Raw genomic sequence first — 15,431 nt, forward strand, 5'->3', positions numbered from 1 at the left:
TCATGTCCCTCATGAAACACTTTCTTTTCTTGGATTCCAGGACAAGACACTTTAAGACTTTACCTCCTGCTTCACAGGCTGCTCCTTTTCCATCTACTTCATAGACTCCTCCTTCTCTGCTAAAGAGAATGTGGTGGGGTGACCATATCTCAGGTCTAGACCTTCTTACCTAAGACTACACCTACTCCCCAGGTGCTTAATCTAGTCCAATAGCTTTATATTCTGCCTATATGATGATGACTCCCAAGTCACCATCCCTGATCATTCACACTCTAAATGTGCATATCCAGTCACCTACAGGACACTTCTTAGCATCGCCAAAACCCAACTCGGGAATCCTACTCTATGCCTCTAAAATATCTCCTTCTTCAGTCTCCCAGGAAATGAGAGACTATCCCATTACTACTCCATTTATCCAGCCAAAAACCTAAGGTTACCCTTTGATTTTTCCCTTTCTCAGACTCTCCATATTCAATCCATCGGCAAGGCTGGTTCACAGTACGATCTCAATACATCCGTATGGAATGAATGGATGGATGTATAAATGAGCAAATGTGAGCAACTGTATTGTACCAGGAATAGAAATTATGAAAAACTACTCTTTACAGTCCAAAGATACAACCAACAGCATGCATTCTTAACATGCCTTTTTAAGAACGTATGAGGAAATGAAACCTGCAGTAAAGATGCTGAGATTTATAGCAAGTCCTCACTTCTCAAATTTGGTCACTTCCCCTTAAATTACTGGTATGGTCTGCCCAGTGCTACTATTTTGGGAGATCTAATTTCCCTTCTGTTAGCTAATTTAAATAAATTCTGACATGCTGCATTTTCATATCCTTGCTCTCCAAATATAACAAATCCCCCAACTTCTATAATCTATTGATTTCCAGACACTGACTTTGTAACTGCTCAGGTGAAAACTTGGAGAACAAAACTAATTAGATGAAAGGAGCAATAGCTTTGGTGCACCAGAGCAGAAAGACAATGAGCCCTATCAAATTATCTCTGGGAATAATCTCTAAGAGTGGAATAAATACAGTATTTTCTTCAACTTCATATTTTAATGCAATATTTTTGATTCGCTTTTCAACCCAAATTCAATTAAAAATGTAAACAATTAATATTTTTAGGAATGAGAAACATTAATTCCCTTTTCTTCTATTAGTGTCTCTAAAAATGTCTTGGGTCATTGCTTTTTCCATAAAGGAGCAAAAATATTGAGCCAGGGTTGATTCAAGTAGCCATTAGCATCTTAGTTTGCTGACTGTCATCCATACTCCTTTTAAGTTCTTTTGAATTCAGAAAGGAACTACCAGATGATAAGTGTACAAACCATACACTTTAACAAAATTTTGTCTAAAGCCCAGGTTGTAAACTTATTTCTCACACTGACAAAGTCAGTCACAAGACAGTTCCTCTTGACCTGGCCTCCCACAGAGGTACCCAGAGGCCACAAGGGTACAGCCTAGCCATCGCCCCTGGAAAATCATTGCATAACACATACATTCTTGACAGGAAGTCTATGGTATTATTTTGAAAATACTCTCACCTAGGTAACGAACCCAGTCATTTATTTCTTTTTTTCCATCCCTGTTATGACAAAGCTAATGTAAATGGAAAGATAAAGAAATTATGCTGAAAAAGAGTGAAGAAGCAAATGATTTGAAGAGGAGCAGAAACTTTCAATACGAGAAGATGGAAACTGTAGACCATCTCTATGTGCACCGAAGGCATGACTGAAAGTGTTGCATGAAGCGTGCTTTTCAACCTTCCGAAACAAATTCCTGAGAATAAAGAGACACTGAAGAAAGCTATTAAGTAAAGCTGTGGTGACTTTTTTGCTACAGTGGGACTTACTGGCTTAAAACTTGGGTTCTTGTAGTCATTTATGAAAAAAATAAACAAAAAAGTCTATGCAGCTGCTTCCTACATAAATCATGAAAAACTACCAGTTAAAGTCAAGGCCCTGTGCTCTATGACTAATAATGTGACCTTGAATAAGTCACTTACTTAACTTCTCTACCTTCAGTTTTCTCCCTAGGAAAATGAACAACAATAGCACCTATCCTGTGAGGCTGATTTGAAGGTTGATAATAATAATAGCCAACAGTTGCTAAGTGCTACTATATACCAGGCACTATTAAAGTACTTTGGTAGTATAAATTCACTTAATCCCTACAGCAACTGTATGAGGTAGATAAATACTATTATTATCCTTATTTTGTAGAAAAGGATACTGAGGCACAGAAATATGCTCCAAGGACCAGAAGCATCAGCATCGTTTGGGAGCTTGTTAGAAACGCCAAATTTCAAGCCCCACCTCAGGTTACTGATTCAAAATCTACCTTTCAATAAGATTGACAGATGATTCCTATGCATGTTCAAGTTTCAAAAGCACCTAACTAAAACCACCTGGCTAGAAGTGGTGGAGGGAAGAGCTTGAACTTTACAGACTTCACTCCATAACCATTATACTACATGCCTCTTTGCATTAGAGAATGCTTGTACAGTGCCTAGCAAACACTAAGTAATAAATATTTGTTATCATTATAATATTTCAAAAGTGTTTTGTAAAAGAATATATATCTGTATATATATATATATATATATATATATATGAGTTTGGACTTAAAGGGCTGAAATTATTATCACCTAACACAGCACTGACAGGAATCTGACTCACAGAATTCTAGAACTTCAACATTGAAATGGAACATAAAGAGCTAAGAATTCAAATCTCTTGTTTTATTTCTATGGACATTGATACTAAGAGATGGGGTAATTTGACCAAGGTCAACCAGTAAATTAGGGGCACAGCAAAGATCTGAGCCTGAGCTTCATAGTTCCTCAATCATGCAGTCCTTACCAGCTTCTCTTCATTCCCTGCTACTGCACAGGTCAAAAAAAAAAGACAATTGAATAAGTAAGCAATTAGTAGATGCAAGTGGTTTCACATTACTGTTTAAAGTGTTCTGCCAACCACAGAGGCAAATTCTAATGTCTATGAATATAAAATATCTTCAAAATGTGTTTCTTCAGAAGCCAATTGTTTACTGGCTCCACAGTAGATTTAGTAGATTTTCTTTAGGGTGTTCTCCTGGCATTTGGCCAAAGCATTGATGCAAAACTGGTGTTGCGTAATACTGTAAATTTGGGGCAATAATGTAGCTAACCTTCCCTAACAAGCACTCTTTCTATCCAGCATTAATCTTTATCTTTCTATCCATCTTCAGAGGAAAATTTTTTCAAGAATGACAATGTTTTGATCTTTTCTAAATTGCATCATATTCTCCCCCACAAACACAGGATTCCCACCTCATAAATACTAGTCTTCCAATTAGTCCAGCTGAATTTTATTTTCTGCTTGCCATCTCCACACTAATATTCCTTTTGCCTCTAAAAAAATAGACACCTACACTTGACTGTGCATTTCTCCTCATATCTCTACATTCTTCCAAGATTCTCAATCATGCAAAATATATTCAGATTATTCTTTGAGCAAGTTATTTTATTCTTTCTTCAAACTGCTCAAAATTCATTTCTTTCAAAAAGGCTTATCTTTACTAACATGAATTGTTGAGGAGACTAGGATTTCTTGAATATTAGGCATTTTATTAATCTTTACTATGTAATCAACAGTAAAGACATAACATGCATAATCCCTGGCTTCACCTCCTATACAATATTATCTATACAGATACCAGCTGTCCTTAGTCTTATTAGTGAGTTTTAATTTGGATGGTTTGTGTGCATGTTCACTGTTCCTTGACGCCCCTCCCATCTTGTGTTCACTGCTCTCTGTGTTGATTCAGGATTTGCTGCAGACATCTGGTGAGAAGAAATAGTTTTGCCTTCCTATTGAAAGTGGGTGAATTATTTAGATCCACCCTTCCTAGATTGTATTTTTACTTCAAGTGAATTTCCTTAAGGGTTTAAAGAAGTAGAAAGCTTTATGTATGCTCAACTGTATTAAAAATTAACAGAAAAAACAGGAAACTATTCACCAAAATATTAATACTTTGGTGATCTAAGGATGTTTGAATTATGGATGATATTAATCTATTTATTTTTGCCTTTCTGTATGTTTTGAGATTAATAAAATAGAAGATAAACAATAATTTTAAGAAGGTCAAAGTTGTTAGAAACAGAAGTTTGGGTTCATATTGGCCTCTAGATAGTAATTCCTAACACACTGGACAAACACACCAAAATTCAAACAATTTTTTTAAAAAATAATAAAAATGATTTAAAAAAGAAAACAAACAGTCAACCTGGTAACTTAAGAGTAACAGGTGATCACAAAACAGAGAAAATTAGATTAAGATAAACCTACACAGAATTCTACTCACAGCACATTCCAACTTGACATCATGGAACAGAAATCACCAAAAACAAGAAGGTAGGAAGACCTTTGTTATTTCTCCCCATATATTCCCAGACTCAAAGATCCAAGGAGTTACAACTAAGGAACAAGGCAGATGTTACTTTCTACCTTCTCTATTCTACTCTGTGAAAAAAGGAGTAACTATGCCCTTTTACCCTCCCCACCACCAGATATTCTACTCAGCTGCAAAAAAGAAAAACAAAAACAAAAACAATAAACTTATTTAATTCAAAAGATAAGAATTATATAAGTTAAATTTTCTCACCACAAAGTAGTTGGTAATATTTTTTTTTTATTTAAGTACCATTTGGAAATTAGAAGAGGAAAATTACTCTTAAATACCCTTTGGATAGAAAAAGAAACCAAAATTACAACTACAGACCATTTGGAAAATAACAAAAATAAGAACACTACATATAAAAACTTGGACAATACTGCTGTATAGTCAAAGTTACTTCAAAGATTTTATAATTAATTTCTAAAAAATAAAATAAATGGGCAAAGTACTTAACTCGAGTTAGAAAAACAGAACAAACTTCAAGAAAACCAGCAGAAATGAGGAATAAAATACAAATCAAAAAACTAAGAAATAGTGAAATAGAGGTAAATTGGAATTCATAAATAAATTTGAAAGCTATCTTAAAAGAACAATAAAATAAACCAACTAGGACAAATACAGTTTAAAAACAGAGAGATGAGAGGAAAAAAACACAGATACATTTTATGAAATTAGAGAAAAGGGCAAGCTACAAAAAATGACAAAATTGTTTTCATTCAGAAAAAGTAAAAGATTGATAACCATGGAATAAATTGGGAAAAGTCGTCAAAGACATTCCTTCAAAAAGTAATGCATGGCCTACACAGTTGATGGGAAAATGTTTCTCTTCTTTGAAGTAACAGATAATTCCTTTGATAAGCTGTTAAAAAGTATAGAAAAAAATGAAACACATTGTAATTAATTTTACAATTTAAATAATCTTTATGGCAAATCTGACAAAGCAGATAAAAGAAACTACAAATACATCTAGCTTATAAAGATTAGTATAAAATTTATAAATAAAATATTAGCAAATACAAAACTTTAATGTAATGTAAACATTAAAAAAAAGACACCATGGTCATGGCCAGTTAGGAAACGTTCCAAGAACAACAGAATGGTTCTTTAATACAGAAAAGAAAAAATCTTTAATGTAACTGATCACATCAATAACCAAGGGAATTAAAGCAACTATCTCAATAGATGCTGAACTAGCATTTGGAAAAAATTAAACATTCATTCTGGATAATTTTTAAATATATTAATAAAATAGAAAAAAATGTTCTTGATTCAACAACCAATGGTCAATGTCATACCTACTGTCAAAACACAAGAGGAATTTCCATTGACAAGTGTTCCTGAAGGCACAATTATTTATCACTGCTTTAGAAGTCTGACCAAAACTAATAAAATAAATTATACATTTAAAAGAAGCAGAGACGGAATCATCATTATTATTTGCATGTAGTGTGATTCTTTACCTGTAAAACCCAAGAGAATCAATTTTAAAAATTTTGATGGGCAAATTATCTATTTATAAAGATCCATAGGTTAAAACATGTTTTTAGCTACTGGCTGCCCAGAAGAGTTCTCTAAAATTGTACATTCTACTTCCTAAGGTTAAGGTTTTCTATACCAGAGCAGTAAACGGAACATATGACCTACTACTTTTCTCTACTCATGTAATGAACTGGCACTTGGTGAGACTGTAGCTCTAATCTTTCTTTTTTTGTTTAATTTTCTTCACTTTCATACTCAATGAAGGAATTCAGAATCCACTGTCAAAGTTCTCCTGAGTCTTCTGATAAAATCCCATCTTAAATGGCATCATATATTCAGTAGTCGCCATGTATTTGCTTATTTATACCCCCAACAGAATACGTTCTCAGTCCTAGAGCAAGGTGATATACACTAAAGATACACAGATGAAGTTGTTCTCACCCATCTTGTTATACTGCAGCAGAAAAAGACGTGCATGAAAATTCAAGGGATACAAAAACATGTTCTGTGAGACCATAAAAAAGGCAATTTTTATTCTTAGGTCCCTTAGAAATACACATTCAAGGATCTTTGCACATAACCATAGACCCACTGCTATGGACTAAGAATAATTTTGAAAATGACTGAGTTAATATTCCGTAAAATGTTATGGAAAAACCCAAACAAACTTTTTGGCCAAACCAATATATCAGCTACTCCAGGAAAAACAAGTGATGCCTTAGTGTTCAAAGTTATCACCATGTTAGAGTACACGGACAGCTACTCGCTAAAAAAACAAACAAAAACTGCCTGTCTGTTAGACAACCCCTTAAAAGACATTTGGGCACTGATTTGATTTGTTATTTTGTTGTTAACCGTCAAGTGGATTGAAGCTCCTGCCCAATCAGCAAGCATACTGCAGTGGCATAATACTAACACGAAACTCCTTGGGTTCCAACAGCATTACCTACCAGCCCACTTAACCTTCACTGTAAATCCTGAAACACAGTCGAGCTGCTGAGGCCACCTTGAGCACCCTGAGCCACCATGTTAGATTTGTGGCAGGATGCTGGAGCAGCGGCCACCTGGCAGGTAGGGGAGGGGCAACTACACGAAGGGCAAGTCAAAGAATTGCTTTCAAACTCTATGGAGGCCCACTGAACAAAAACAGAGCTATGAACTGAGACCCAGTAACCAATCAACAGGATTCAGAGATCAAGAATTCAGCTGACCTTATTTAAACATAGCCTCTGGCCTGAGCACAGGTCTAGGAGAAGGGTCACAACTTCGGTGAGTTTTGCAAACAGTGGCTTCAGGTACAAATTACAGATTAAAATTACAGTACAGCCTTCACGTTTGTTCAGTGAGGAAGTAAAAATATTTGATTTGACATTAATCATTTCAGCCTCAAATACAGATATGGTAATCAATGAAATATTTATTGAGCATCTAATACTCTATATTATCATCTATGTTAGGAGCTACAGAGAAACCCAAAAGAACTATAGGAAGTGGTCCCTGACTTCAAGGAAATTACAACTTAGTTGACAACTCATACACTTACGTAGTGCCTTAAAGTTATTCTTCAAAATTCTTAAAACAATTATAAATAATTAGGCTTTTTTAAAATATCTATTGCCCTATGATGCTCTAAACTCCATGAGCTCAAAGATAATTACCACCTGATCCACAACTTTATTTCCAATGCAAAGTACATAGCATTTGCACAATAAATATATTTTGAATAGATGAATAAATGGATATATGATTGACATGTTAGAAACCTTTTAAATGAGTGTTATCTGAATTGTGCCTAGCATAAATAAGCACAAAGAATGGAGAGAGCTCCAAGGACTTTAAATGAGAAAAAGGTAATTATTATCTTTAACATCATCTATAAAGATTAAGACAAAACCAAATACACCCACATATAGGAGCTTAAAATGTCTACTTGATTTGTTAATTAAAAGATAACACTGCAGCTTCAGAGCCCCACCAGTCAGGCCCTGCTACCCTCCAGCTGTCTCCTCTGGGCTGCTATGCTTTCTTTATGCCGATTGGCTGAAAGTGGGAATACAGTCCCATTCTTGATTCCCCTACGATATAGAAAACCAGGATGTAAAGTATAATAAATCTTTAGTGAATCTGGAGACAGCATGAGTATGACCCAAACAAACCTACACTGTTAGTAGGGGTGGCCACTCACAGTCACTTTGAAAGCGTGCTGAGGCCTGCAGCATCCTTTCTGGTGATGCCTGTGAGTCTGTAGGTGCCTGCGCAGGCTGCCTTGCCCCACGCTTTGATATTGTCCAGATGCTACCAGGCCTGAAATCTATTGAGAAAGAGGTCATCGAAACACTGCCACCAAGCTTAGGCTTTAAATTGCCCAAAACCTGCATGTCTTCTCCTGAATCATAATCTGATCATTGACTTGCAGTGGTGACAGGAATCCTCTAGCCACATGCTTAAAAGGTCAGTTTTCTTTTCTGTTTTTTTTTTTTTTTTTTTCATTCAGTAAATACGTTTTCATCATCCCTTTTTCTGATATTGCTGGTAGGATACAATCAATACTTCTCACATTTGTTTTATTTGCCCATTCTTCTTTCAGAATCATTCCTACACTGTATTCAGACATGAACTTTCTTATTTTCTCACGTTTGAAAAAAATTAGCTCTACCTTGATTTCTACTTTTATTTCCAGTGTAAATGCACATCCCTGCTTATGAATACACTCTATTATTCTCCTGGCTTTTGTTCTATTGGATCAGGATGGAATTCATAATGTTCATAAAACATGGCAAATAACTAGGGGTCTTTGAATGGGGGTGCAAGTACCCCGAGTCATACAAAAATGTTCCAAGGCTAAGCAAGCACGGGTAACTTTAAAGCAATGATTTTCCCGATCCTCAGCTTCGTTCTGAGAATACCACCAAAGTAGAGAGATCTTGGTGGACCTTCCCTTTCACAACTATATACGTGAAAATCCATATTCATTTTTCACTTGGGCACCAAGATTTCTGACAGCTATCCTCCGTCGATCGCTTCTGTGTTTGCTTATATATTCTTATTACATATCTGGTAGATTCAGATTAATGAGAATAAGCTATCATTAATATACCTTTTGTATACCTAGTATTTTCCACTTTTTGGCTGCTGTTTTATTCCATTGAACCCCGTCTCATTTCCATAAGCAGTAATATTCAGATGCAGATGATAAGCTAAGGTATTTTATCATGAACCTTCTTCGGGGGTTCCAGTTTAAGATGACATCGTTAACAGGTTCCTGAACTCACCTCCTTCCACAAACACAAACACACCAAACCTACAGCTACGTATGGAACAACTGCCTCTGCAAACAAAAACCTAAACACTGTCTAAGCAACTCCTACCTGCCTGACAAACAAGAGAAGGTCCACATCAAACCCGGTAGGAGAGGCTGGGACACCATAAACCCCACCCGCTCCCAGCACAGCGCCCCACCGTCAGGAGGGAACACAAAATGGGAGCTTCTTCCCGAGGAGACAAGGGCCTGAACCCCACATGGGACATCTTCAACCTTTAAGACCTGCACCTGAGAGACAAGGCCCTGAAATACCTAGCTTAGAAAACGCACACGACTCCAGCTCGGACTCACCCGCCTCACGGTTCCCGCCGACGACCAGGCTGCTCCGGGACTGTGTGTGGGACAGGCTCAGCTTGCCTGGGAGCTTCGCCCAAGGGGCAAGCGTCTGAGTTGACACTCATTTGGCGGCCTGCTGGGGAGCGCTCCAGAAACACAGGCCGGAGGGCGCCGCCATGTTCGCGCTCTCCCTCTCCGCGCTCGGAGCGCCCGCATCTCCGGAAATGCCCTATCAAGCGCACCTGCGGTCCGGGTTCTGTGCCTGGTGCCGTGGTTTTTGAAACTGCCTCCCAGGGGTCTCATCTAGATCGCCTGGCACTGGTGGCCAGCGGGGCTTACTCTTGCAGTCCCATAGACCTGTATATGAATGCGTGAGCCTTTCTCATATCAAGTTTACTTCTATGTTTATAGATATAATTATATAACTATAAAAATTTGCAAAGCATGTTGCTGTGTGTCATAACAACAGTAATAAAGTTAGATCTATTAGAGGCTTATAGAAAACATGTTAATTTCAGATTTCAATTCATATACTTAATTTTTACAAAATGTATGTAATCAATATAAGACATCCAAGCATAAAAAAATTCCATTAGATTAAAAATTTGTGGAGAGAGTTGAATGGAAGGGAAATTCAAGAAGAAAAGGAATGTTATATATAAATTTTCTGATTATTAAAATAATCTTGTTCCCATATTTAAATGAGGTATTGTGGCTATTGAATTGCTATTGTTTCAAGATTCCACTGGAAATTTTTTTTAATTATTTGACAGTTTGTTATAGGGCTAATACTTATAATTGGCCAGAAATTACATTATTTTCAACTACTTAAACTTAGAGTAAACTACTTTAGCTGTTAACCTAATGTGGAAGAAATAAAAAGATTTTTCAGTATTATTTTAACTGATGTGCAAACAAAAAGTTCAAGGTCCCTTATGGTAGTCCATGGAAGACTAATGTGTATGTACTCCACCACGCATATTGGTACAAGCTTAGATGACATGCTTTTGCTCTGAAACTTTGGTTCATCCTTAAGTTCCTCAGTTGGGGCGCTTCTCTGGCTGACATTAGATTTCTCAGAAATCTAGTCCAGGTAGCTCTGCACCAAGCCCAGGCTGATTCCTTTGCACATTCATTTGCCTAACAAGTGGAGAAAATGTCAGACCTTCAGATCCCTCGTGACAGGTTTCCAACTTTAAGATCTCCTAAAAACAATATTCATCAAAAATTGCACACACAGACACACACAGAGCCAGATGAGTCTAATTTGCTATTTCTCTAGCTCTATAATGATATGGTTTTACTAACGGTATACTCAGTTTACATTACTAAGCACAATACCTAACATTTGTTTTCAACTTATGAATTTGGATTTAAGTGGGTTTATAGTTTTTTCCTAAAAACGGTGAGTGGCTACATGTAGCACCTTAGTACTAAGGGGACAGGTTACACTCTATTTCAGATCTCTTCAGCTTCACTGTCTCTCAGTCCAGCCACAGCCCTGACAACCAGTACTGCATGGGTTCACCTACTTTTGCAGGTGCAGCCTGACGGTGCTTTTCATCAGTCCTGTGCCAGGCACACCTTTCCTTCCACCCTGGGATGTCTCTGTTGACACCACAGAGTGAGACACCAGAGGAACCTGTTCCATGCCAAGCCATATACAACCCAGAAGTGCAGGTGATTTGTCCCAGGAGGTGAACCTTTGACAAATGGGGAGTGGGAGCCTATGGATAATTGTTTCTCCTTTTCTTCCCCAGGAAAGATGATCCTAAGTTGCATTTCATAGGGTGGATCACTTATGAATCAGATGGCATTAAGGACCCCATTACTTATAGTAAATGGCATGCAGTAGCATCACAATTAGTAGGTATTGTTGTTTTTAACTGTGGTTTATTCAGATAAGATATAGTTGGATGTGAGGTATTGGGTTATGCTGCAGCTATAGCACTTGAATGGCACAGAGGCAATGATACTTATAGGATTGTAGAGCAGGTTGGCTTTTGTTAACTTACCCATGGTAGTAGCCAACTTGATAATACTTCCTTGTATTGGTTCTCCTTGAAAAAATTAAATGATAAGCTTGGGGTATTAATCTGTCGACATACATAAGCTGTGAAAGCCAGAGAGCCAAATAGAAGCTCTGAAGGAGCCTTGTCTCTTGCAGCTGCAGGACAAATTGTGTTGAATATCAGGCACAGAATCCAACAGTAACACTAGCAAGATTGCAAAGGAAACTAAATGTATAGACTTAAGAGTCACCCATGCCAAACCATATCTCTCTTATAAGAAAAAGGGAGAATTCTGAGACCTGGGATGGGAATATTTCCTGGATGAGCCTGAGAATCTTCAACTCTCATATTCCCCTAAACTTTCCATGAAGGCAAAAGAAGAGGAGATCAGGCTGGACACTATGAAAGGCCTTCACTTGATGCAGGTGCCTTACAAGTTGACACCTCCTCAAGACATGTCCTCCCCAAGAGCCAACCCCACATCCTTCACTATCCCCAGGCCAGTAGCTGGGTCAAATCTTAGCACAGCTGATATAGGCATAAAGAGGTCATACTCTGGGAGGAAATACCTTACACTTGAAGGAACCACAGAACCTGGCTAATCTGTACCATAGGAACTGGGAGAACATATGTAGGAGTGGATCTTGAGGGTGTTGGTCCAAGGGAAGAAATATAAAACCAAACAAAGGAGAATTTATGGAAAAGGGGAACCAGTCCCAATACATTGCTGGGATGCTTTCTTAGTGTTTAAACATGATGGGTCCGTAATAAATGAGGTAGACATGACTGAACTTCCTTAGCATAGTACTAAGAAAGAGGCCAGAAGATTCAGGGAGGTTGGAATATTCAAGTGGATTTATTAGGTAAGAACCCAATCCATGTCTATGTTTCCTGGGAGGGCCCAGAGGATACCTTCACTAGAGCAACAGAATGCATGGATGGGGCATGAGGGGGATCTTTAAGAAATATCTTTAAGAAATTCAGTGAGAGATATCCTCTGAAGCAGAGTATTTATAGTAGAAGATGGTACCATACAGCTCTGCTCTCTAGTGCCAAAAGGTATGATTCCAGAACAGCAGAAATCAGGTGTTACTTTTAATTGCTGAAAGCAAGGCGGATGTAGTTACCAAGTCATAAGATCAGAAGTGCATAGCAGTGATGTTTTAATTTACTGATAGAATGATAGGAATAAATAATACATTCAGGATCAGATCTAGAAGGCACCAGTAAATAATATGAAAAGGCAGCCCAGACTGCCGCATTACATACCCTTGTTATATTAACACCAATCCCTCAGCTTATTTATAAGGTCTCGTGGGGAAGGGAGAGCTGGTCCCTTCCAACCACCTGACCAAGGAAGAATAACAGTCCTGGTGCACAGATGAGTCAGTGCAATGTTGGTGCTGGTAAAAACGGACTTCGGTTGTGTCACAGTCCCACTCAGCATTGGTCCTCAAGGGCGGTGATGAAAGGAAATCTTTCCATTAGGCACAACAGCAAACAATCCAAATAGATTGTTTGTGTGTGTGTGGAAAGAGAAGTGGTCCAAAGTACAGATACACATGGATTCCCGTGCAGGTGAATGGCTTAGATGGTTGTTCGAGGTCTGAAAGGAATTATACTGAAAGATTGGGGCCAAAAAAAAAACTGGTGAAGAGGTATGTGGATGACCCCTGGGGGATGGCCAAGACATGCATATCTTTTTGTTTCGTGATAATACCCACCACTGCCCATTGCCTTCACTGTCACCAGAGTAAGCTATCTCAATGGTAAATCTGACCTTGTCACTCCCCTGCTCATAATTTTCAACTGCTATTTTCAATAATGAAAGTAAATTTCAAAAAGAAAAATCATATTCAATATGACATTAATTTTGTTCAAAATACCACATATGTATACATAAAAGATTAGAAAATATATATGAAAATATTTTAAATGATTATGTAGAATAAAATTTTTCTTTATATTTTTATATATTTCCTAAATTTTCTTCAGTTTATGCATTACTTTAGCAAGTAGAAAAGAAACAATATATGCTAATAAGTAATACCAATAGAAGTTAAAACCAAGCTAAAATCATCCCTCTCAAAAACAAAAATTTTGTACCACAGATTGTCCCTTTAAAATTTTTGTCAAGGGTTTCCATATTTTAAGAATCAAATTGTATGTCTTCTACCTGAGTCTGGCCTAGAACAGTGAATATTTTCATGTGTGGTAGATATTTATAGGTGGAATATTAAATTTTATTATTTTCAGGAGGGTTGAGCCAAACCAAAAGTTGGCTCTCTCAGTAAGAGCTTTGAAAAAAATTATGTTCAAAGAAAAAGAGTTCAAAAATAATTCTGTCTATCTGAAATAATGCTATAAAGGACTATGATTTCAGAGAAGGGAAAAAATATCTGGAAGTGGAAGCTAAACATGAGAATACTACCAGCCAGATTGCTTAACACAGACCCATGTGGCAGGAAAATTAAGAGAGTAAATCCTGAGTTCTCATCACAAGGGAAAAAATATTTTTCTATTTATTTACTTTGTATTTATATGAGATGATGGACGTTCGTTCACTAAAATTATTGTGTAATCATTTCATGATATATGTAAATCAAGTCATTATGCTATACACCTTAAACTTATACAGTGCTGTGTGTCAATTATATCTCAATAAAACTGGAAGAAAAAATATAAATAAATAAATAGAATGACACTAAGTTTCCTTATCCTGGTACACAAGGCCCTCCTGGATCCAACCCTTGCTCATCTTTCTAATCTCATTGTCTTCCACTTCTTGGCAGTTCTTGCCTAACTGCTTACCATCTCTCACCTCCTATATTGGCATTGCAGTCCTCCTGGCTAGAATGACCTCTTCCCCATTTTACATTGCCCCTCACCCTGCCCATCTACCTGAATAAATGATACTCACCCATTACACTTCAGATTGTTGCTGTCCCACTGCAGGAAGCCTCATCTAGCTTCCTCTTCCCAAATTGTACCCTATACTACCCTAGGCTTATCTCCCTGTTGAACTAACTACTTGACATTTCAAGTATCAGTTCATCCACCTCTTTGCTTCTAAAGGCAGGAATCATGTCATCTGTATCCCTTTATCCGAAGTGCACGGTTTGTTACCTGAGTCACAATATGCAATTAATAAATTTTGGAGTGAATATATTAAAGGAGAAAAGAAGGTATGACACTTTACTCAATAAATGTGTTCCTAAAAATTTGAACAGCTTTGGAAAAAACCAAGTTCCACATATTTGAATTTCTGTGTTAGGGTAGACAGATCACCCCTGTAATCACGTCTGACTTCTCACCCTTGTGTTACTCAGACATCTGCTATTGAGTGATTAAACTGCTCTGACGCAAGCATCGTCCTGGCCTGAGGCCTGACACTCAAAGGTGCCCTGGTTACCCACAGCTTTCCAAGTCACTGTCCAGCTGTTTTCACTGATGGCCCATGGTACCACAAGTCCCAACCTACTGGGTCCTAGTTTTCCATGTTGCTAGTATTCAGTTTTAGTTACTGCTTACTTTTTCATGTCTCTGCATGTTCTTCTAGTTCCTCTAAAGTCTGTGTCTTCCATCGTTTATCTTCTGGAAACTAAGTCTCTGATCCCTGCTGGCTGCCTTCCAACTGTACCTGGGTTAACTGTATGACCTTTGAATCTCTATGAGTCACCTGTCTCAGATCTTGGGCTTGGTTTGGACCAAAGGTACATGTACGCTATCTGTTTTTCCTGCCTGCTGGATTGGCATCCAGTTCGGGACCTTCCTTCAGATTCATTTCATGGTGTATTGCCTGGATTTACAATCCTGACCTTCTCTGGCCATTCTCACCCTCCCTCTCAGTAATCAGATGCAACACCGCCAAATTATTAAGCTTTTGTGTAAATCCAT

This window comes from Mesoplodon bidens (assembly GCF_964165515.1).
Source record: "Mesoplodon bidens genome assembly, chromosome: 4".
In the NCBI taxonomy this organism is placed as follows: domain Eukaryota; kingdom Metazoa; phylum Chordata; class Mammalia; order Artiodactyla; family Ziphiidae; genus Mesoplodon; species Mesoplodon bidens.